Source organism: Palaemon carinicauda, chromosome 12 (assembly GCF_036898095.1).
Source record: "Palaemon carinicauda isolate YSFRI2023 chromosome 12, ASM3689809v2, whole genome shotgun sequence".
Taxonomy (NCBI): Eukaryota; Metazoa; Arthropoda; class Malacostraca; order Decapoda; family Palaemonidae; genus Palaemon; species Palaemon carinicauda.
In genome coordinates this window covers 141,653,876-141,676,851 of record NC_090736.1, presented here as the reverse complement: position 1 = coordinate 141,676,851, position 22,976 = coordinate 141,653,876, and the positions used below count along the sequence as shown (strand labels likewise).

General features: G+C 48.1%; 1 long non-coding RNA gene across 1 annotated transcript in view; it reads left to right on the top strand.

The window, feature by feature from the left end:
* The window catches only part of LOC137650675 (uncharacterized), a 62,041-nt gene extending 53,743 nt beyond the window's left edge, over positions 1–8,298 (top strand). Inside the window, exon 3 of the long non-coding RNA XR_011046042.1 lies at positions 7,792–8,298. This is a non-coding gene — a long non-coding RNA (uncharacterized lncRNA). The remainder of the gene's footprint in view (positions 1–7,791) is intronic.
* The last annotated feature ends 14,678 nt before the right edge of the window (positions 8,299–22,976 follow it).

Here is a 22,976-nt window from a genome sequence, read left to right as displayed (position 1 = left end):
TTTTTTCCGTTTTCCTTTGTGTCAGCCGTCTCACATCCGTACCTAGCCTAGGTTAGGATGGGGAGCTGACGTGGTCCCCTGTCGGCCGGCAGAGGCCCTATCCCTTGAGTGCTGCCCGGTCCTTCCTTGGTCCCTCAACCGCTGCCGTCTGTAGATTCAGTAAGCAGTGGTTAGGAAGCCTGACTTAGTGTCTCCCCTTCCTCTCGGCACTCTTTCGGGTGTCGGGCGCGGAGGTACATAGCCTCTTAGCCCGGCACCCATTCTGTTGTCTTCTTTTGTGTTGTCCTTGCCGTCTGCCGGCCTAGTGGCCGGCCGTCGGTAGGGGGGTGTTCGCTAGTTCTCTTGCTGTCGGTCGGCGGTGGTTATATGCCTTTGCTGGCCGGTCTCCTTGCTCACCTGCCGGCCGCTATGAGTGGCGGCCGGCAGCCGGGCGCTACCTGGTGTGGATGCCAGCCGGCAGGGTTTACTCACTGCTGCCGGCCGGCCTGCTACATCACTCGGTTGGCCGGCCACTAAGAGTGATGGCCGGCAGCTGGGTGCCAACCGGGTAGCTACGGACCGGCAACCACTACCGACCGGTTCAGGCATAGGAACTGGAGTTCTCCCCCGTCTGGGTGATCCTAAGTTGCATACTTGAGACCTACCTTTGGAAAAGGGGGGGGGGGGTACTGACCGGCAAGAGCCGGCCGGCACACCACCCTCATGTACTGTATCAGTTCTTCCCTGTATGGTGTATTCTACCAGGGGAGACCATGATATAGTAGGTTACAACACTGTCTTTTCTAACTTACTTGTGTTGCCTTGTGCAGTCACTTGGTGTTGCCTTACAGGGATGAAAAGAGAATTCTTTTCATCTTTAGCCAGAATGGTAAAATCTTACCTTAGGTGTGAGCTACACCTAATTTCCCTCGGGAAATATGATCTTTGGTTATTCTAGCAAAGACTAACCATTTGATTTTAATGGCTGGTGGGCTTCCACAGGTGATTGTGTGGGATTCACAAGTATGTGTCTTTTCCTTATTCTTTGTGGTCTTGCACGACCCGTTACTGTTGGCCTTACAGATAAGAAAGTGAGTTCTTTCTTGTCTGCTATCCGGTATTTAAAATCATTCCTTAGGCGGGGGGCTACACCTTTTTCCTTTGGAAATTTTCCATTGGTTAATCTGGCATAGATTAACCATACGATTTTATTATCTGGAAGGCTACAACAATTGGGTGTGCGGGAAATACAAGGATGTGTCTTTCCTTTCCGTTTTGTTATGCTACTGTGCATATCCAGTGATACGTAGTTCACTTGATACTCATGGAAATTTCTTCTCTTTACAGGAGGACCATCCGTAGTGCGGATGTGTTTTCTGCAACGTCCGCAGTAGGACTTCTGCGGACATGGTTTTGAAGGAGGCGTGTGGCATGCGCTGTCTCCACGGATGTTCTCCGGTATTGGGTCCCTCAGGTATGTTTCTTATGCACTAACCTATCTATTGAGGCTTTTTCTTTTCGCTTCGCTCAAAATCCGTTTTTGTCTCCCCTAGAACGGTGGATTCAAGGGATATAGCTAGGGAGAAGCTTCGTACCTGGGTGAGGGGCTTTCAGAAGATCACCTCTGGACCTTATCTTCCAAGTGAGAAGATGAGGGCTTCCTTTTCCCTAGGGCATCAACTGTTACAGTGATTCCCAACCTCAAGAGGAGGTCCCCCTAATTCAGATTCCGGTGGATGCTGAAGTCGCGGTCGCCTTGCTTAGCATCCAGTTGGACGACAGGATGCCAGACGTGTCCGAACGTCTGGAGGAAGACCTCCTGGCAGAAGGCCAGGATGAAGTTCGAGCTCCGGACAAGGTAGCGGAAGAGGCCGAGAGATGTCGGCTGCTCCGGTTCAGGTCCTTGAACCTGCTCCCTCAACATCGTCTGCTCTCACAGGAGAGCAGGCCCTCCCTCCATTGTTGGCTTGATCCAACAAAGGCAGAGGGAGAAGAATGGGAAGGCAGCTGCATTGTAACTGCAGGGGCATATCCGGACTGCTATGTCCGGTTGAGGGAGGTACCAGCTTCAAAGGAAGAGACAGAGCCGGAGGAGGTCGTAGTGATAGACCATGCTAGGCTCATGCCTTGCTTTCATCTTCGATGAAAGAGAGGGGCTTCATGAACTCAAAGGTAGCTGTATTTGAGTAAGAGGCTCCCTTCCTTTGTGTCCTCTCCTGCCACAGCCTTCCCCCTTTTCGCTGAAAGGGTTTGCGGCGGTTTTGAAAACAGTCGTGGCTGGCAAGCCTTTCCCCTCCCTGGTGGAGTGTAAACCCTTGTTGCTGGCCTTTAGAAAGGAAGATTTAGTAAGCAAAACAAAGACTGGAAGAACGTCCATCTTACCTTCTCAGTCCAGATGTGGGAGGCGGATTTTGCCGGATGCCGGTTCGGCGAGATCCTCTCTAAGCTGTCTGGCTTTCTTTTGCGGAGAGAACTCGAGACAAAAGAAAGACTGGCTGCCTCTTTGTCTCTTCAGTCCACTTTTGAGACGATGACAAATGACCCCATGGTCCATGAAATGTTCATGGTTGTGATCAAGATTCATCTGGCCACTGTGACGAAGGATCTTTACAGCTCCGTCAGGGCGAAGAGAACCTGTAGGGAGTTCGTGTTCGCCCGGGCTACGATGAGGCACGAGCCAAAGAAACTAATCTCCTCCAACAGTTGGGACAAAGACCTTTTCCCTAGTGAATCGGTCAAAGAGGTTGATAGGGCCGCCACGGACGATAGAAATCTTCTCCAGGAGTGGGACCTGTCTACCAAGAGAAATTCTTCCCAGGATGGGGTCCCCAACCTTTGAGGAAGACTAAAAGGATTAGGATACTTTCTCGGCCAGCTAAGTCAAGTAGACAACAGCAGCAACGGCATTTGCTGATGCCCTCAGTGCCCCAGATGGTGGCAAAAACCCCGACCACACTTCAGTGGGTTCCCCAATTCGTGTCGACACAGTCTCCGGCATTCAACCCATCGTTCGAGGGTCAGTCAACTGCCTGTCGAGCAAGCCTAGAGGAGCAGCCAGAAGTTCGTCTAGGTGCCCCTCAAGGAGAAGGGGTTTCATGGGTGGTCGCGGTCAGAGAGGCAAGACCTCAGGACAACAGTCCGAGCGAGATGATATTGGTAGAAGGGAGTCTCCAACGCTTTCGGGATCGGTGGACCTTCGATCCCTGGGTCCACAGCCTACTCAAGAAGGGACTGGGCTGGAGCTGGTACAGCACTCCATCCCCATACCCTCGGGGTTTTTCCGATACTCCACCCCCGTTCTGGAGGAGTTCATTCAAGAACTGTTAGAGGAAAAGTGATCCGAAGGGTAAAGTCCATCTAATTCCAAGGGAGGCTGTTTTGTGTTCCCAAGAAGGACTCGGAAAACTCGGAGTCATTCTGGACTTGTCGCCACTTAACAAGTTCATAGCGAACTACAGGTTCAAGATGCTAACAATGCAACACATAAGGACCTTACTGCCCAAGAGGGCATTTACCGCCTCCATAGTTTTGTCAGACGCCTATTGGCACGTTCCAATCTATTGCCGATTCTCCTCCTACCTAAGGTTCAGGCTACAACGAAGACTATACGCCTTCAGAGCCATGCCTCTCGGGCTAAAAATAGCCCCAAGGTTTTTCACGATGCTTGCGAACGTAGTTCTCAGTCAATTACGCCTAAAGGGAATTCAGGTATTAGCCTACCTGGATTTTTGGCTGGTGTGGGCAGCATCCAGGACAGAATGCTTGCAAGCTTCCCTGTATGTGATCCATTTCCTAGATTATCTAGGCTTCAAGATCAACAGAAAAAGTCTCAACTTTCTCCATCTCTAAGTTCCGGTGGGTGTGAATCCACTGGGACCTAATGTCACACCGTTTTCTCCGTCATGGCGGAGAAAAGAAAGGAGATAGCTGGTTCTGTCAAGAGACTTCTAGATTCCGTATGGATATCAGATGCGAACTGGAGAGTGTACTGGGGTCTCTCCAGTTTACTTCGGTGACAGACCCGGTGCTAAGAGCACAGCTAAAGGATGCAACCGGAGATTGGAGTAGTTATGCATCAGATGCGCGAAGAGATCTGAGAAGACCAGTTCCGGTTCGTCGAAATACTCTTCTCAGGCCTTGGTCCCAAGCCAGACTTCTTAGGAAGTCGGTTCTTCTTCATCCACCTCCCCCGTCGGTGACGAGTCACTCAGACGCCTCGAAGGAGGGATGGGGAGTTCACTCTCATCAGAAAAAGGCCCAAGGGTCTTGGTCCAGTCTATTCAAGACCTCTCACAGTCATTTTCTAGAGACTATGACAGTCCTTCTTTCCTTAAAGAAGGTCTCCCCGCGTCGCTCGATCCACATTAGGTTGGTGCTGGACAGCGGGGGAGTTGTGAGATGCTTGAATCGACAAGGATCAAGGTCACCACCTCTCTACCAGGTGATGTTGGCCATCTTCCGATTTGGGGGAAGAAGAAGTGGTACCTGTCAGCAGTTCACCTTCAAGGAGTCCGCAATGTGACAGCGGACGCTCTATCCAGGTTCACACCGATAGAGTCGGAATGGTCCCTAGACGCAGGATCATTCTCTTTCATACTGAGTCAAGTCCCAGAACTGCGGCTAGACCTCTTTGCGACGAAAGACAACAAGAAGTTGCCCCTGTATGTGTCCCCGTACGAGGACCCCTTGGCGGAAGCAGTGGACGCGATGTCCCTCGACTGGAACAGATGGTTCAGGATTTATCTGTTCCCTCCTCACAACCTTCTGTTGAGGGTCCTCAACAAACTGAGATCATTTAAGGGAGTAGCGGCAGTAGTGGCCCACAAGTGGCCGAACAGTGTGTGGTTCCCTCTGGCATTGGAGCTACGATTGGAGTTTCTACCGCTACCAGATCCAGTTCTGACACAGTGAGTACAGAAGTCAATTGTCTGCGCTTCATTACAGAAAACCCGGACCCAGCAGCTCATGATTTTCTTTCCTTAACAGATGAGAAAGTGTTTCGGGATTTCGAAAGCCAGCATAGACTTCCTAGAGGATTATAAGTGCAAACCTTTTAAAAGGCAATATGAGTCATCTTGGAGAGAATGGGTAGCCTTTGTCAAGCGAAGAATCCGCAGGAGATCACGACGGACTTCTGCTTATCTTTCTTCATCCATATCCATGGTTATGGATTGGTAGCTGACACGATTTTAACATGTAGGTCTGCTTTGACAAGACCCATTCTATATGCCTTCCAGGTCGACCTCGCTAACGAGATCTTTTATAAAAGTTCCGAAAGCCTGCGCTAGGCTCAGACCTTTAGCACCTCCAAAGCCCAATTCATGGTCTTTAGAAAAGTTCTTCATTTTGCTTCGCTGTTGAACAATAAGAAGTGTGCGTTAAAGGATTTGACCCATAAGTTATCCTCCTTTTTGCACTCGCGTCCGGGGCCAGGGTTAGTGAGATCATACCCCTCTCGAGAGAGGAAGGTCGTGTTCAGTTCCTGGATGGGTGAACTGAACCTGTTTCCGGATCCTACGTTTCTCACCAAGAACGAGTTACCCACCATCAGGTGGGGTCCCTGAAGAATCTGCCCTCTGAAAGAAGATGCATCTCTATGTCCAGTAGAATGCCTAAAGGTCTATCTTCGTAGAACTTCAGACTTCAAGGGTGGCCAACTGGTCAGGGGAGAAACGTCAGGCTCAAATTTTATCACTGAAACAACTCAGGGCGAAAATCACATATCTTATTCGCAGAGCGGATCCTGACTGTTCACCCACAGGTCACGATCCGAGGAAAGTTGCTTCATCCTTAAACTTCTTTAGTTGTAGGGATTTTGAACATCTTCGTTCGTACACTGGCTGGAAGTCTTCCAGAGTGTTCTTTCGTCGCTATGCGAAGCAAGTGCAGCAACTAAGAGGTTCTGTGGTAGCAGTGGGTTGCGTCGTTAACCCTGCTGTTTAACTCTGCGAGGAACAGTAGCTTAATTGGGACAATTAATTCCAGGGTGAGTATGTAGTCACATGCTGTACTACAAACTATGTGTGGGTACTGGGTGACCCACGTTGACTGTTCCACTTTCAAAGGTGAACCCAGCATAAGTGCAAACATGCGTGCCGAGCGTTTCTAACGCTAATGTGACTGATTAGTAATACAGACTTTTGACTTTGATACTTTGGTATCTTAAAAGTGGCTCCAATGTTTTTCTTTCAGACAAACAAGTTTCTGTTTACTATCATACTTATGCTTAAAGTTTTGGTTATCCTCCTCTTATATATAGATATATATATTTATATGAGTGTGGTTAACCTGTTTGTTTATTGTCTGTCAATAAACTGGTTCTTGAGAACCTTGCGTCTCCTTCACCTGTGAGCATTCATTCTATGTATATTTACCCGGGGATAATTCTAATAGAATGTTCCCTTATGCAAGCTAATATTGCATTGGTTTATGCTTTCCCTTAGCTGGAGGACTTCATCCCATAAAGGGATGGTGGCGGATTTACGAGTTTCCTCCTAAGCGGATATAAACCTTTGTCCAATACGTGTTTTGAGCGGAGGACTGGTCGATATTTCATATTGACACAGTGATTCTTTTCGAACTTCGCTTTACCTAGTATGGGGTGAGACCACTATACTCGCTTGCCTGGGGTTCATACTTAGATATATGTACTCTTCGAGACTTTCCCAGAGTCTAGTAAGACTCTTCCCTGTTGGGGGCAGGAAGCTCTATCATGGTTTATGATTAGTTGAAAAGATGTATGACGGTAACATCTTAGGTCTCTAGGTCGCGTCGACTGGGGGAAATACTTCTGAGGAGTACGGCACATTTTGAGAATCCACAGATACAGTAATGCTCTGGTATACTTCCATCAGGACGACATGGCTTGAGCCCAAAAAACGGATTTTGAGCGAAGCGAAAAATCTATTTTTGGGTAAGATGGCCATGTCGTCCTGATGGACCCGCCCTTCCCTTTCTATGAAAGGGCCGTAGGACCCCTCCCTACATACAGTATCTGTAGCACCTCGTGTTTCGCTACAAGGAATGCAGATGGCGCCAGAATCGGCGCAGGGCACGCTTACGAAACGGGAGAAGAGAGGGCCTTACGAACGGCTCTCCCCTTTTCTTTCTCGTTTTCGTTTTCTTGCCATTTGACCCCTACGAAGTGTTAACTCTGTTCGGGGTACAGATTGCCATGTGGCGTGTCAAGAACACGTCCTCTGATTTATACGATATCCCTGGCTCTTTTATTAGGGATATTCGCTCCAGGAGTTAGAATTCTGGGTACCTTAAGGTAAATTCTCTGGGAATATCGCCGTAGTTGTAATATACCCTAGGAAGCTACCTTAGAGGAACTTCCATCAGGACGACATGGCCATCTTGCCCAAAAATAGATTTTTCGCTTCGCTCAAAATCCGTTTATTATACTCTGTGAGTGTGTGAGTGGCGTGACTGATTTAACCCCGCCAACTAGCAGCGTGTTGTTTACCTCACATAAAAAGTTTATAGTTAGTTTCCAGCTATGCCTGAGCAATATATCCATTGTAGAGAGTTCAGGTTTATATGGTTAGGAAAAATAAAAATTACTTTCAAATTTGCATATTTATATAAAATCTAAATTATTCATTTATACCACATTTTAAAACATTTCTATTTATAAACTAAATCAATTGAACGCATATGCGCTAGTTATGAAAAGCAAAAAGATTATTTTTGCTCTAGCCTCATCTAATAGCACTTTTTATGTGATTTTATTATATATTTCAGTTTGCCTATCAAGGCTTCTAATTTATCCTAAATTGTAAGAGGAGTAATTCATTATATATTTTTCAGGATATAAGTGGTCATTTGCTTGAAATTGAACTGACAAATGGCAGATATAATGGCGACGTCCATTAATCACAAGACTACGGGCTGCATTATTGCAAGAGCCTGTGCTTGGCCGTAAGGGCCAGGCAATCAACAACAAAATAATCACAAGAAAACTTCTGTTCTACTGTTCAAATGGAAATTAGAATCTGTGACTTCATAAAAAAATATACATGCAATGGATTTAGGTGTGGGGAAAATTAGTATTTCTTAAAATTATTATGTAGATCTATATACAGTGAGGCTCTAAGTACCTTGATATTGCCTAATCTGTTAAAGTCAGCTGTTAGATTTCAACTGCTAAACTAATATTTTTTTCTATAAATCCTAAAATCTGTTGCTGTCTTTGCCATTAAACAGTTAAGTCTTAGTAATCATAAATACTGCTGTCCGTTTTTATATGAATTTTTTTTTAGCAAAGCGTAAAATTAAGTTATACTTTATTTGCAACTTAAAATATTACTGAATCACATCTTCAATCACTTTGATCAATATGTCAGTCTTGTGTCATACTAAATTTATTAGAAGCCTCAGTATTGAATTTCACTCTTTGTCACCAATTGAAAATTGTTCCGTAACTGACATACAAACCACGCTATTTAATAGGGGTTATTACTTTCGGCGTAGCTGAAATGACGAGTCATTAGAATTTTAACAAGGGTTTACTACCCCACCGCTAGTTGGGGGGGGGGGGGGTAGGGAGAGTAGCTTGCTAACCCCCCCCCCTCACACACACCTGTGCTTGAGCTCGCTTTGCTCTCGGCTCGGGTGGTAGTCGGACGTGTCCGCTCTCACCCTCGCCTCTCTGACAGCCATTAATGCCTTTTTGCTTTCTCTTCTACAGGTGTGTTTGTGAAGTTGGCTTCTGCTATCATGCGCAAGTGTCCTGGATTACCCGACCGCCCTTGTGGTACGTTTATGTCGGTGGTCGAGACGGACCCTCACACCCTTTGTCTTTATTGTAGGGGCCAACGGTGTGATAGAACTAATAAGTGTGGTGAGTGTAGGGAGTGGTCTACCTCCCAGTGGGAGAGGTTGTCTCGGCGACGGAAAAAGAAGTCCAACCGGGATATTTCTCCTTCGAAGGTTTCTTTGAAAGGAGAAATTCCCAAGGACTCTTCTTCCGTTGCCCAAACCTCCTCCGAAGCTCCCACTCGATCAGTTTCTTCCGAGAGACCGTCGAGGGGTAGCGTAGGCCATAGTTCTGTTTCCCGACCTCGGGGTTCGGGAGAGAGCGTTGCCTCCCATAGCGAAGCAGCTCCTCCTCCTCCCCCGGGGGAGGAATTAAATTTGTTCCGTAACTGAAATACAGTGATGCCTCAGGATACGAAAGTAATCCCTTCAGGATACAGTTTCGTATCCTGAATTTTTCGTATCCTGAGTCGCGTTTTACATGTAAATAGCCTAATCCGTTCCAAGCCTTACGAAAAGACACCTTTTTTTTCATAAACACGCTAAACTGTAGTAATAAACATGCAATGCAGCCATTTCTATCATTGATTATTAACCCAACTGTTAAAAACAGCCTAATCCATTCCAGAAACCACCATGAGATTATTCAATAATGTAGTTATAGCCTAGTTATCCCCTCCAAGCCCTAAAAAAACGGTCCGTTTTCTTTACTACTGTATGAAAGTTACGGTGCTGTATGTAAAGCATTTGGATCAGTGTAGGTGTATTGTTACCTGTACACCTAAATTAAGGGTTGATACCCTGAAAAAAAAAGGTACTGTACTCTCAGCGACGAGTTGGGATCTCGTAAGCTTTTCGTATCTTGAAAATTTTTTCGTATATTGGGGCATAAAAATCTTTGTATCGCTTTTTGTATCCTGAATTTTTCGTAAGCAGAAACTTTCGTATCCAGAGGTATCACTGTACAAACCACGCTATTTACATGGGGTAATTACTTTGGCGTAGCTGAACGACGAGCCATAAAAGTTTTAACGAGGGTTTCCTACCCCTCCGCTAGTTAGCGGGGGTTAGGGAGGGGTAGCTAGCTACCCCTCACCCTCACACACACCGGAGAATACTCCACTTTACTTTTGGCTCGGATAGCGATCGGAAGTCTCCGCTCCTATCCTCACTTGACGGCCATTATTGTTTTGTCTTTTAACTTACCTTTTCTTATACACAACCCTTTTACCCCCAAAGGACGTACTGGTACGTTTCACAAAAGCCATCCCTTCACCCCCATGGACGTACCGGTACGTCCTCGCAAAAAATGCTATAATTTTTTTTTTTTTTTTTTTTTCATATTTTTGATAATTTTTTTTTTTAGAAAATTCAGGCATTTTCCAAGAGAATGAGACCAACCTGACCTCTCTATTTAAAAAAAAATATACTGCAAAATGTGCTGGGAAAAAAATAACCCCCTGGGGGTTAAGGGTTGGAAATTTCCAATTAGCCTGGGGGTAAAAGGGTTAATATATTTAAACATTATTGATGTTTATGTATATATTGGTGTATAGGAAATAGCAAGTTTCCTTTGCTTTCGGTGTTGTGCGGTGTGTGTTGTGTACGTTCTACGAGAGTATTGCCGGCTTTGCAGGCCACTACGATCTTTTCTTGATCACGGCCTTTCACTCCTAGGCCACCATGGTTGCCTTTGTGGAGACCGGCCCTTCTCTTGAGGTCGTTCACCTCTTACTCCGTACTACGCCTACGATAGCCTCTCAGGACCGAGTCGCTATTTCGTTTTATTTGTTTCAATTATTTTTATGAATATAATTGTGTTTTAACTTTTCTGCTCAGGGCTCACGTCCCTTCGGTGGTCGGTGATCCTTGGAACATTCAGTCAGTTGCATAATTATAATGTTATACAGTAATTCTATTTTGTTAACCTTCGTCTACCCCCCCTCACCTGGGCATGCCGGGTGGGGGAGGGGGGCGCATACCTTCTTTCGTTCTTATGTTCTTTCCCTCGGGGTTTCTCTTCAGAGTTTCACCAGGGGGAATTTCTGTTAAATAATTATTCTGTTTTATTTTCCAGTTTATGATGCTGTTTCTTCGTGCCTGTTGTCTGCCTTCGAAGCAGAGCTGTCCTGTTTTTCCAGGGGAGTCGGCTTCGCCGCCGTCTCTCAAGGCATTCGTCAGGGGCGTTCCCTTCTCTTAGAAGTTCCCCCGTGACTACTGCCAGCTCTTCATTGCATCCTAGAACGATAAGGAGGTTCGCCTCCAGGGTAGTTAGTTAACTTCCCTTTTTACTTTCGTTGGTCCTTAGGCAGTTATGCTCTTGGGGCTGAGCGGCCGCCCTTGTGACTTGCTCAAGGGGCTGAGCGGTTGCAAAGCTAGACCATGGTACTAGCGACTATGCTCTCGGGGCTGAGCGGTCGCTTCTGTAGCTACGCTCAAGGGGCTGACCAGCTGCAGGATCAGTCTGGCCCTCTCTCATTCGCGAGGGAGGCCGCACTAAGGGCTCCTCCTCAGAGGATTGCTCCTTTTGTCTCTTCTACGAAGTGTCCCCTCCCGTTCGCGTGAGAGGACACTCACAGAGACTCCTCTTCAGAGGATTGTTCCTGTTTAGGTCTGCTGATCTCACGGCCTTTCGGGGCTCCATCACCAGTCTCTTCTACGAAGTGCTCACCTCACTCGTTTGCGAGAGAGGCCACTCATAGAGACTCCTCTTCAGAGGTTTGTTCCTGTCGTCAACCGCTTGCTGTTCAGTCACTAGCACTTCGGTGTTTAGTGACAGGGAAACTTTGGTTTCTCTTTTTCCCTGACCCTTCGGGGTCTCGGAGCTTTAGTTACGCAGTTCCCTCGGGCTCTCGTAACTTTAGTCACTTCTACACTTCGGTGATTAGTGACGGAGAAACTTCGGTTTCTCGTTGCGTTGACCCTTCGGGGTCTCACAACTATCCCCTCGGGGCCTCGCTACTCAGACTACATTAGACCCTTGGTCTCTCGTCCCTCAGTGTACCTGTTGCCTGCTGTATCCGTTCCTGACTGCAGACGCGCCTTGGGCGCCCACGCCCCCGTTATCTAACAGGCTCCTCCCTTCGGGGCAGGAGAGACTTTCTCACACCTTGAGTAAGTCCCTTAAGTGCCAGGTATCACCTGCGCGCCAACGTTCCCTTATGCGCTAGCGCTCGACTGCTGTTCCTGCTGTTCCTGAGTCTGCCCTCAGAGACACCCTGTTCCAGTATTCAGTTAGGCTGCTACCAACGTTCCCTGCGCATTTGCGCACATCGTTGGGGTCCCTGAGATAGCGCACTGGCGTTCTCCAGCGTTTCAGCCTACGGTGTCTCTAAGTCTCTTCTACGAAGGACACCCCTCCCGTTCGCGGGAAAGTTACCTCCCAGAGACCACTCCTCGGAGTATCTAGCAGTCTCTCAGTTGATCGTCGGCTCTGAAGTAGACCTCCTGGTCCTCTTCAGGGGATGCCCTCCCTTTTAGGGACACATCCCAGTTCCTGATCTACGAGTTAGCCGATCCTTCAACCATTTCCGACGATCTTCTGTTACACAGGGGCCTACGATCTTCACTCGCGCTGAAGACCGCGTGCGGGATTATTTCCCGCGCGCGATCCCGCGATCGTCGAGGATCGTTAGCTGACAATCTTCTGATACGCGCTAACGCGTTAGCGTTGATGATCGCCCGCGCGGGATGGTTTCCCACGCGTGATCTCGCCATGTTTTAGGATCGCGCGATCGTCTGGGATCGTTAGCCGACGATCTTCTGTTACGCACTAACGCATAAAGGCTGTAGATCGCCCGCGGAGATGGTTTCCCACGCGCGATCTCCAAGGCCCTTCCGCTCGCGGTTTTTCCGCGCGATCGTCGAAGATCGTTAATCCGGTGACGGCCGTTAGCCGGCGATCTTCGGATCCAGCGCTAGGTGCGTTAGCGCCGACGATATTCTTAGTGCGCGTAAGCGCCGAGGATCGGTCTGTGCGCGGGATGGTTTCCCGCGCGCGACAACAAGGCCGTCCGAGCCCGGTTTTCCGCTCGCGATCATCGACGGCCGTTAGCTGGCGATCTTCGGATCCGGCGCTAAGCGCGCAAGCACCGACAATCTTCTTAGTATGCATAAGCTCCAATGATCGTTCTGTGCGCGGGATGGCTTCCCGCGCACGGCAACGAGGCCGTTAGCTGCCGATCTTCGGATTCGACGCTAAGCGCGCGAGCGCTGACGATCTTCACAGTTCGCGTAAGTGCCGAAGATCGTTCCGTTCACAGGATGGGTTCCCGCACGCAACCATTGAGGCTCACGCATCCATTGCGGATCGTCCGCGCGCGGTTTCGCGCTCGCGATCGTCGTAGATCGTCCGCGCACGGACACAGAGGTTTTCCCACTCGCGATCGCCAACTATCTTCTCTCGCACGCGAGCGCCGACAGTCTTCGCTCACGCGTGAGCGTCGAAGATCGTCCGTGCTCGCGTGAATCGCCGACGATCGTCTTTCATAGTTGGAGATCATACACACGCGGGCACCATGGTTTCCCGCTCACTGTCCTACGGTCTTCTTTCGCGCTAGCGCCGACGATCTTCGTACTCGCGTAAGCGCCGAAGATCGTCAGCGTTATTCTTCCGCGCATGGGATGGTTTCCCACACGCAATCGCCGACGGCGCTAGCACCGGCGATCTTTTTCGCCGAGATCGTTCGCGCGTGGGATGGTTTCCCTCGCTATCGCCCACGATCTTTCACGCGCAAGCGCCAGAGATCTGCATACGCGCGGAAGCGCGGGGATCGTTAACGCGTACACCGATACGCTCACGCGGGTACGCGGGCATGCGGGCGCGGTTATACTGCTACGCACGCTTTATTCAAGCGCTACCCAGATCTGTGCTTTTCGCGTGATCTTCAGCGTGATCAGCGCACCGTTCTCCGACGCGACCGCGCCCTGTTTACATCAGGGCTTATGGCGGTCAGGCCACCTCTGCGTTTCCCTCCCCCGCAGCACAGAGCAGCGCCCTCTCCGGAGGGGGGGGAGGTTTCCGGATAGGTCAAAGGTCTCTTCTCCCTTCTTCGCAGGTTCTCTACGGGCGAACCCTCATGTGTCATTTCCCCCAGAGGATCGAACGATCCTCTTCCCTCCAGAGGGACTCTGTCAGCGCAAGGGTTGGCCGGCATCCCTGGTGGGATGCCGTCATCAGAACGTTCAAGCAGGCGATGAGCCTGTGCCTTCTGACTGGGGTCACTAATCAGTAGCAGCTTCCTCTCCCCTTGAAGGGGGTGAGAGGAATCTCTGGCATGATATCTCCCCCAAGGACTATCCTGTCCCTTCGCGAGTCCTTGTGCAGGCGATGAGCCCTCCTCGGACTTAATCTTCCCTCCCCTGCGGATGAGCACTACCCATCCCCAGGAGGGTCGGAAGACCCGGTCCTCTCCCCCTTCACTCCATTGGGAGAATCTCGCCTCTTCTTGAGGGTCCTATCGTGCGGAGGGGGCGAAGCCTTACGTCCTTCATTGCTGGGGTCCTGTTTCCCTCCTAGGAGGGATACTAAGGCCCTGTTTTCCGCAAGGTTCTGACAGGATCCAGTTGGACCCTTGGGGCATGTCTACTAGTCTCCCCAGGAAGAGCCTCCGGGGATGGGAGACCTCGCTGCCAGTCCATCAGGAGGAGGAGCTCCAGGGGTCGGAACTTGCGTTCTGGCAGGTTCTGGCCCTCAGGAGAAACCTCAAGGGGATCCCAGATTCTGAGATTCCTCTTCGGTAAGGGAAGGATTCGGTCCCGGACCGAGTTCTACTCGCCCAAGGACTCCCTTACGCCAGTGCAGCTTGCCCTGGTCTCAGGGAATGGAGAGCGCCAGAGACTAGGCCGAGGGCCAGCTCTCCGAGATTGTCTCCTTCAACAGTCCCGGTTGATTTCGAGCCCCTCCCTCCTCCCAGGGTAGGGATCGGTGAGGGGACGAGCCCTCTGGGCGGAAGTCCAGTCTATGTCGGAGAGACGCCCCCTCCAAGAGGTGGCCAACGGGTTTCGAGGCCTCCGTAATCGTCTCCTTCCCTTCTCAACTCTGTACAGAGTTGTCAAACAGTCTCCGTTCAGCATAGCAACAGCAGATGCGGTCAGCTTTGCGGTGAGAATACAAGTCTTCATGTGTACACTGGTCCGGTAGGACTCGTACTTCCGGTCCCGGTTCACCCATCTTCGAGGAAGTACTATGGAGTCCGCCTGGAAGGCGGATATACCAGTTCAAGGGCTGTGCTTCGGCCTCTCCGCGGCACCTCAATAGTTCTCTGATACTTCCTCTTGGATCTTTTCACGGGCTCTTAGTATCGGCATCCGGCCACTCCGTTTCCTGGGTGACTGGCCGATCCTGGCAGACTCGAAGGCATCCCTTCTTCGTCATCGAGACAAGCTCCTCGGACTTTACCAAGTTCTAAAGATCATGGTGGTCCTCGAGGAGTCCTCCCCGCAGCCCTCTCAGTGTCTGGTATACCGAGCCTGGTCTTAGGCTCCTATCTCCCGTAGCCTTCCCTTCAGACGACAAGGTACCAAGGCAGAGGAAGGTCGCGAGACCTTTCCTCACACGAGAAGACCCTCCAACCCAAGGTTGTTACGTCTCTCCTCCCTGGCCCGTCTGGTTTCCACAGTCGCCCCAGGATGAGTTCTCTCCAGTGGCGACTCGGGGCGCGGGAGAGTCGGGGGCACGTCTCCCCAGACGCCGAGACCCCTAGGGTACAACCGGTACAGACGAACCCATAGGGGTGGGAAGCTGACGAGGGCCTACAATAGGGAGTGGTCCTTCTCGTCCTTCCCCCTAACTTGATGCGGTCTTCGGACGCGTCAAAGAAAAGGGGGGGGGGGGCCCACGTTCTGATCCACGGGTCCTCTGGCCGGTGGTCAGAACCAGGAAGAACCTTCTCTAGTCCTACTAGAGACGGAAACCGTGTTTCTGGCACTTCAGTAGCTCCACCTAGCCTGGCGGACTACTCTGTGGTTATGAGGATCAACAACACCACAGTGATGGTTTTCTGGCCCAGACAAGGAGGTACTTTTCAGTACAACCATCCCATCCTGCGGTAGAGATACCGGGATGGTCCGAGTCCCCCTCGGTTTCCTTGGTAGCTCGCTTGATTCGAGGCAAAGGAATGGGCTCGCCGACAGTCTGAGCAGTGTGTCACGGACACCACATTCCGAGTGGTCTTTGGATCCTCAAGTAGCCTACAAGTCCTGCCTCGGTGGGGCTCCCTCGGTGGACCGTTTCGCTACAGCACTGAGCTGCAAGCTCCCGCTGTACTGCTCCCCGGTCATGGATCCCAAGGCCCTCTGGTAGGATGCCTTCCAGCAACGGTGGGACACCATCGATGTGTTGCCTCTGTAGCTTGCTTCACTTCCCGCCGGGAGTCTATCCAGCATCTCCTCAAAGAGAGAGGATTTTCGCAACAAGTGGCGAAAAGGAGGCCTGGACACCTGCGCAAGTCTTCCGCAGTAGTCTCCCAGGTGATTGAGCGAGTTTCTGTGGCCGGTGTCGGGGAGAGGGCATCCCTCCACACGATGCCGCTTCCAGCAATAGTGGAGCCCCTAGTGGGATTGCGGATTAATGTGCCTTTCAGTTTCGACTGTGAAAGGCTATCCCTCAGCCTTAAGTCTTGCCTCCTGGTTCTAGGGACAAACATTTCTCCCCCCGCTGGAACTCTTCCTTCGCATGCAAAGCCTTGTCCTCTCCTACCCTCAGTCGAAGGTGAGACCTCCTCCTTGGGACGTGGTTTGAGTCCTCGAGTCTCTAAAGAGACCTTCTGACGAACCACTACGTAAGTCCCCAGACCACCACCTTTCTGGGTAGACAGTGTTCCTGCTAGCTTATCTTCAGCCAAGCGAGTTACATGGTCTCTCTTACGACTTCGCCCATTCAGGGGGTTAGGGGGAGGCAACATTCAGGTTCGTCCCGGAGGGTTGTTGCCGAGACTCAGAATCCGGGAGTGCCGGACCTGCTATTCAACTCCTTCCAGGGTTCGAGTCTCCGTCCTGTAGCAGATGACTCAGACCATCTCCTACCTTGCCGGTAGGGAGTCCGAGCTGGTGTCTTCAGAGAACAGCTGCAGTTCGTCTCCAGGCTCAAGTCTCGTTCGTGGATCCTGGGTAACGAGGAGAAGGGTCTCCAGGAGTACCATCTCGGCCTGGATTCACAGGGTGCTACACCCTGCCTTGAATCCTGACCCTTCTCCGTCGCATTGCCCTAGAGCCCATGATGTCAGGGGCTTAGATACGTCCCTGCCCTTCATGGAGCATCATTCAGTGACGCAGGTCCTACAAGCGGGGATGTTGAAGCATCAGACCTTCTCAGCCCCTTACCTGCAAGACATGACCCACAGGAGGCTCGATACGTTTCTATCGGCCCTGTGGTGGCTTCACAACAGCTGGTCTAAACCTCAGGCTCCTTGATGGACAAGTAGCAGAAGGTTGAGGGCATTGTTACCTGGTGTTAGTCTGCATGAATGAAAAGATCTGTCTGGCCCTTATTCTTTTCTTCATCCTCTCCTCCCACAGAGAAAGCAGCATCCTGGGTTCTCTGCACAGCTGACCTTAAACCACTGCAGGTAGACCATGCTTCCTTGTGTTCCTAATATTAGGTGTAATACTGTCATGTCCCCATACCCTGACGGGGTGGTATTGGGAGAGTCCTAGCCTGGATTTCCTTGTGAGGGACTCCAGGGCAACTGCCTGGGACAAGTCACTTTTCACCTTCGCACACACCTTACGTAGGCCGCGGCAGTTTCACAACCACCAGCGAGGAGCAGGGATTCCCTATTGTCCGAGTACATGATCACTCGAATATGGAATCCCCGGGCAAGCCAAAGCCAGTATGGCCGGAACTTACCACCCTTCCTAAGGGTTAAGTCACCCCATGTAAATAGCGTGGTTTGTATTTCAGTTACGGAACAAAAGACAAATTCGTAGATAATTTGTATTTTTCCTAACTATACAAACCTTAGCTATTTACAGTTATGTGCCCGCCAGCCGTGTTCCCCAAGATAAGTCCTACCTCTAAGTAAAGTGGAGTATTCTCTGGTGTGTGTGAGGGGGAGGGGTAGCTAGCTACCCCTCCCTACCCCCCGCTAACTAGCGGAGGGGTAGGAAACCCTCGTTAAAACTTTTATGGCTCGTCGTTCAGCTACGCCGAAGTAATTACCCCATGTAAATAGCTAAGGTTTGTATAGTTAGGAAAAATACAAATTATCTACGAATTTGTCATATTAATGTAAGCATTAATGATTTGTTCCAGCCTTGGTCTTCCTTGGGGCTCGAAGGTTCGCCCTATAAGGAATCCTTGTTTGACATGATCCGGTTGGGTGCCGCTGTCAAACAATCGCTGACTTTGACAGAGGTTGATCCTCTGCCTATCGTCGACGTTGTGGTGGCAGAGGCTTCCGATGCGGTATCTCCGACCTCTGCAACTGATCAACCTGCTGTAGCTGAAGACTTAGTGTCTCCCTCTGCTCAACCTTCGAGGGAGGAACTAAGTCCAACAGTCTCTCCTGCCGGTGATTCTCCCCCTCGTGGAAGTTCACTCACAGAGACTCCTCTTCGGAGGACTGCTGACGGTCAGCTCGCTGACCCAACGACCCCCAGAGGGCGCATACGGCGTAAAGCTCGCCTTCCTCTTCGCCTTTCCCTCCAGAGGGAGTATCTGACACCGCAGCCGTCAGCCAGCAGCCTTGGTTTGGGACACTGGTCAGAGCGGTCGTGCAGGCGTTTAAGCCTGTTCTCTCTGACCTGGGCCACAAATCCTTGGCAGCTTCTACTCCCCTGAAGAGGAAGAGAGGAGTTTCAAACGTGGTAACTTCTCTAAGGGCAAAGCTGACTCCTTGTAAGTCTTCCTCACCTCCCCAGACTTTTTCTCCCTCCTCTTCGGACGAAAACTTCCCTTTCTCAGGGGAGTCATGTGAGGTGAGGCATTCCCCCATCACACCAATGAGGGAAACCCCACCTCGCGCTGGAAAGTCTTCTCGGGAAGGAGTGGAGAAGAGCCTACCCCCGTCGTTGTTGGAGTCTTGCATCCCTCCCAGGAGGGAGTCAAAGGACTCCAAGACAGTACAGGTATTGCTCGACTTACGACCAAGATGGGAACCGAGAGATGAGTTGTAAGTCGAGTTGGCCGTATGTCGAACTAGAAAAGTGAAGTTTCCGTAGATTTATTTTGATACGATATGATTCGGCAATCATCTGGATCATATTTTGTCAATATTTTCTTACTGTCTATCATTATTCCATTTTCTTGTTTCATAGGATATCACATGCTCTATAAATGCATTATTGTATTCTATTCATCAATTTTGGAAGCATTTTACAATAGAGTACTGAAAATTTTGTTTACCTTTGGTTATGATCAGCTGATCTGGAAGTGCTGCTACCTACCGTATAAAAATATGGCGTACATACGTATTGCCTATTTTTTTATCATTTCTTAACTTATTAGAAATATCTTCATGATGAATATTACACCAACGCCAATATGTTACAGGAAATCAGTTTTCATACAGGTATAATGCAAAATCGTTGTAGCTCTTTCTGTGTGTGTGTGTGTGTGTGTGTGTGTGTGCTCGCTCTCACAATCGCATACGGGTAGTTCATTTTTAAAGGTTCATACAGTATTGTACTTCAATATTAAGCCTTTATATTTTATTAGACATTACTGTGTTTAATTGTGGTTTATTAAAGAACGTTTATGTTTTATTTTTCAATTTCTTGAGCATATCAATAATCAACAAATACTTTTAATTTACTTTCGGTTGGCATCAGCTGATCTCAAGGTCACGCTGCCGTATTACTATTATGAGCACATAAATATACAGTAGTGCGAATAACACTGATTTATATAATTTTCTTGACATTCGAAATTTCATCATAATGCATATTACATCAGCGCAAATATGTTATAGGGTATCACATTTTCCATACATATTGCCATGTTGGAATCTAGACAAGGCAGACTGGGTTAAATTTTCTGAGCTAAGTGAAATCGAAGGGAGAGCAGAACAGTTTGAAAGTATTGATGATGCCATAGACCTACTGAATGGAACTCTTCATACAGCAGGAATCAATTCGATTCCCAAAACCACAGGACTATTCAAAAGACGACCAGTCCCGTGGTGGTCCTCAGAATTAACAGCCTTACACAGAGCCACCAGAAAATCCCTGACTAGATTGCGTAGACGCCGTACGGATGGAAATTTGATATCATACAAAAAGTGTAGAGCACAGTTCCGTCGTGCCATGAAAGAAGCTAGATGCCAATCTTGGGTGGCTTTTGTTTCCTCCATTAATAGTAGAAAACCACCATCTTCTGTATGGAGGAAAATAAAAAAAATTGCAGGCAAATTTACCCTGAACCCACCACCAGTGTTGAAAGTGAATGGTCAGTTTGTGACTGAAGGAAATGAAGTTAGCAATGCCCTGGCTGACCATTTTTCAAATGTATCGTGCAAGAGTGTAGCAGCTCCTGGTCACCAGTACAGGAGCATTGAAGAAAAGAAAATTTTAAATTTTGCAACAGGAAGGGAAGAATCGTATAATTCTCCTTTTACTGAAAGAGAACTTGATTCCGCACTCACTACTTGCAACGATACAGCTCCTGGACCCGATGGAATTCCATATGCAATGGTTAAACATGTACATTTTAATACACAGTTATTTATTATAAGTATTATTAATAGAATATGGCATGATCATAGTTACCCAAGTGTTTGGGAACTAGCCATTATTTTAGCCTTTTTAAAACCCGGTAAGGACAAGTTTTTAGCAGCAAGCTATCGACCTATTGCATTGACTTTGTGTTTATGTAAAATCATGGAGAAGATGGTCAATGTAAGGTTGATGTGGTACCTTGAAAAGAAGGATATTTTATCACCGATTCAATGTGGATTCAGAAAAAATACACTCAACCACTGATGTGTTAATAAGACTTGAGTCCTTTATTTGTGAAGCCTTTGCTTCCAAACAGCACCATGTGACAGTGTTTTTAGACCTTGAAAAGGCATATGATACCACATGGAGATATGGTATACTTAAAACAATTCATGAACTAGGATTAAAAGGAGAACTACCACTATTTATTCTGTCATTTCTTAAGCACAGAGTTTTTCAAATGAGAGTGGGGGAAACTCTATCAGAAAGTAAGTGTCAGGAAGAAGGAGTTCCTCAGGGGAGTGTGCTGAGTGTAACCCTGTTTGCACTAGCAATTAATGGGATATCCTCAGTCATTCCCCGTGATGTTCTCTCAACATTATTTGTGGATGATCTCTCAATATCATTTGCTGGCACTAGAATGGCAATGGTTGAGAGAAAAATCCAACTCTCTATTGATAAAATTATCCAGTGGGCTGACATGAATGGATTTAAGTTCTCGACAAGTAAAACTACCATTGTCCATTTTTGTCGTATCCGGGGAGTACATCCAGACCCAGATATATACATTAAAGGTCAACGGATACCATGTGCAAGTGAAGCTAAATTTTTAGGTTTGATATTTGATTGTAGGCTTACATGGGTTTCTCACTTAAAAGCGTTAAAAGCTAAATGTGTTGAAGCTCTGAATATCTTAAAAGTATTGTCCCATACATCATGGGGGGCAGACCGCAATACTATTTTAAAATTATACAAGGCCTTGATTTTTTCCAAAATCAGTTATGGATGTGTAATATATTCTTCAGCCACCCCAAGCCGGTTAAAAATATTAGACTCGATACATCATGCAGGTATTAGATTGTCTACTGGAGCTTTTAAAACCTCGCCTATCCCAAGTTTCCTTGTTGATGCTGGAGAGTTACCTCTAGACCTTTACCGAATGTCTTCCATTATTCGGTATTGGTTTAGATTGCACAGACTCCCTAACTCTTTAGCCTTTCAGACTGCAAGCCTTGTAAGACACGCATCATACTTTGAGTTGCACCCAAAATCTCCTCAACCTTATGGCTTTCGGGTGAAACGATTATTAAATAATCTGGATATAATTAGAAATAAGGTACTTCCATTCAAGGTATCATCAACGCCTCCATGGAAGTTACCAGAGATATCTTTTTGTAAATATTTTATTGGAGATAAGAAGAATATGTCAGACCTAGAAGCCAGGTCTCTTTTTAATGAACATGTTAAAGAACATAGAGGATCAACTTTTATCTATACTGATGGCTCCAAATCTGATGCTGGCATTGGATTTGGAGTACATAGTAAGGGTTTTAATTGTAGAGGTACACTTCCTCTGACCGCTTCCATATTTACTGCCGAACTGTATGGCATATTAACCGCTATTGAGAAAATAGCGTTGGAGAAAGAGGGTAATTTTACAATTTTTAGTGATGCAAGGAGTGTCCTTCAAGCTATAGAAGTTTTTAATTCTAATAACCCTCTAGTTTTAAAGATTTTAGAATGGCTTTTTATTATTGGACGGAGAGGTATAACAGTTCAATTTTGTTGGGTTCCAGCACATGTAGGTGTGTCTGGGAATGAGAAGGCAGATTCACTGGCTAAGAAGGCTGCATCCGAGTTGCTGCCAAGAAGGTATCCCATTCCCTGTAATGATTTCTTACCTGACATCAAGAAATTGGTTTGCAACAAATGGCAACAGCAATGGGATAGCCTAGATGGGAATAAAATGGGAGAGATAACAAATGACATATCTCCTTGGAGGTATAATATGATGCCCCGAAAATGGGAGACGTCTCTTTGTCGTCTCCGTATTGGTCACACTCGGTTGAGACACGAGTTTCTGCTGAAGGGCCAACACCAACCGTATTGTGACGACTGTTTAGTACCTCTAACAGTAAGGCATTTGTTGACCGAATGCCCCAATTATAACAACTTAAGGAATAGATATTTGTTTGAGGCTCGAGGTGAGAGTGGCAGGTTCATCCTTGCCAAGATTCTTGGAAATGCTGTGTCATGCTATGCAAGTGGCATTTTTAGATTTATTTCAGAAGCAGGTTTTCTGAAAACTATTTAACTTTTATGACATTCAACTTTTATGATTTTAATTGAATACTCTTTTAGTTTTTAGTTTTGTAGGCATAAAGTAAATGTTACCGGCGTCAATGACCTTAGATGTCAGGATGCCTGAAAATTTTAAATCAATCAATCAATCAATCTCCGGCAACAATGGTGGGTACAACAATGACGTTTACGTCTCGTCCCTGTTTTGTCTGGAGAAGGGCACTCAAGAAGGCTAGAACAACGGTCAGCCTCTCAAGACTCTCCTAGCCACGCTATGGTAT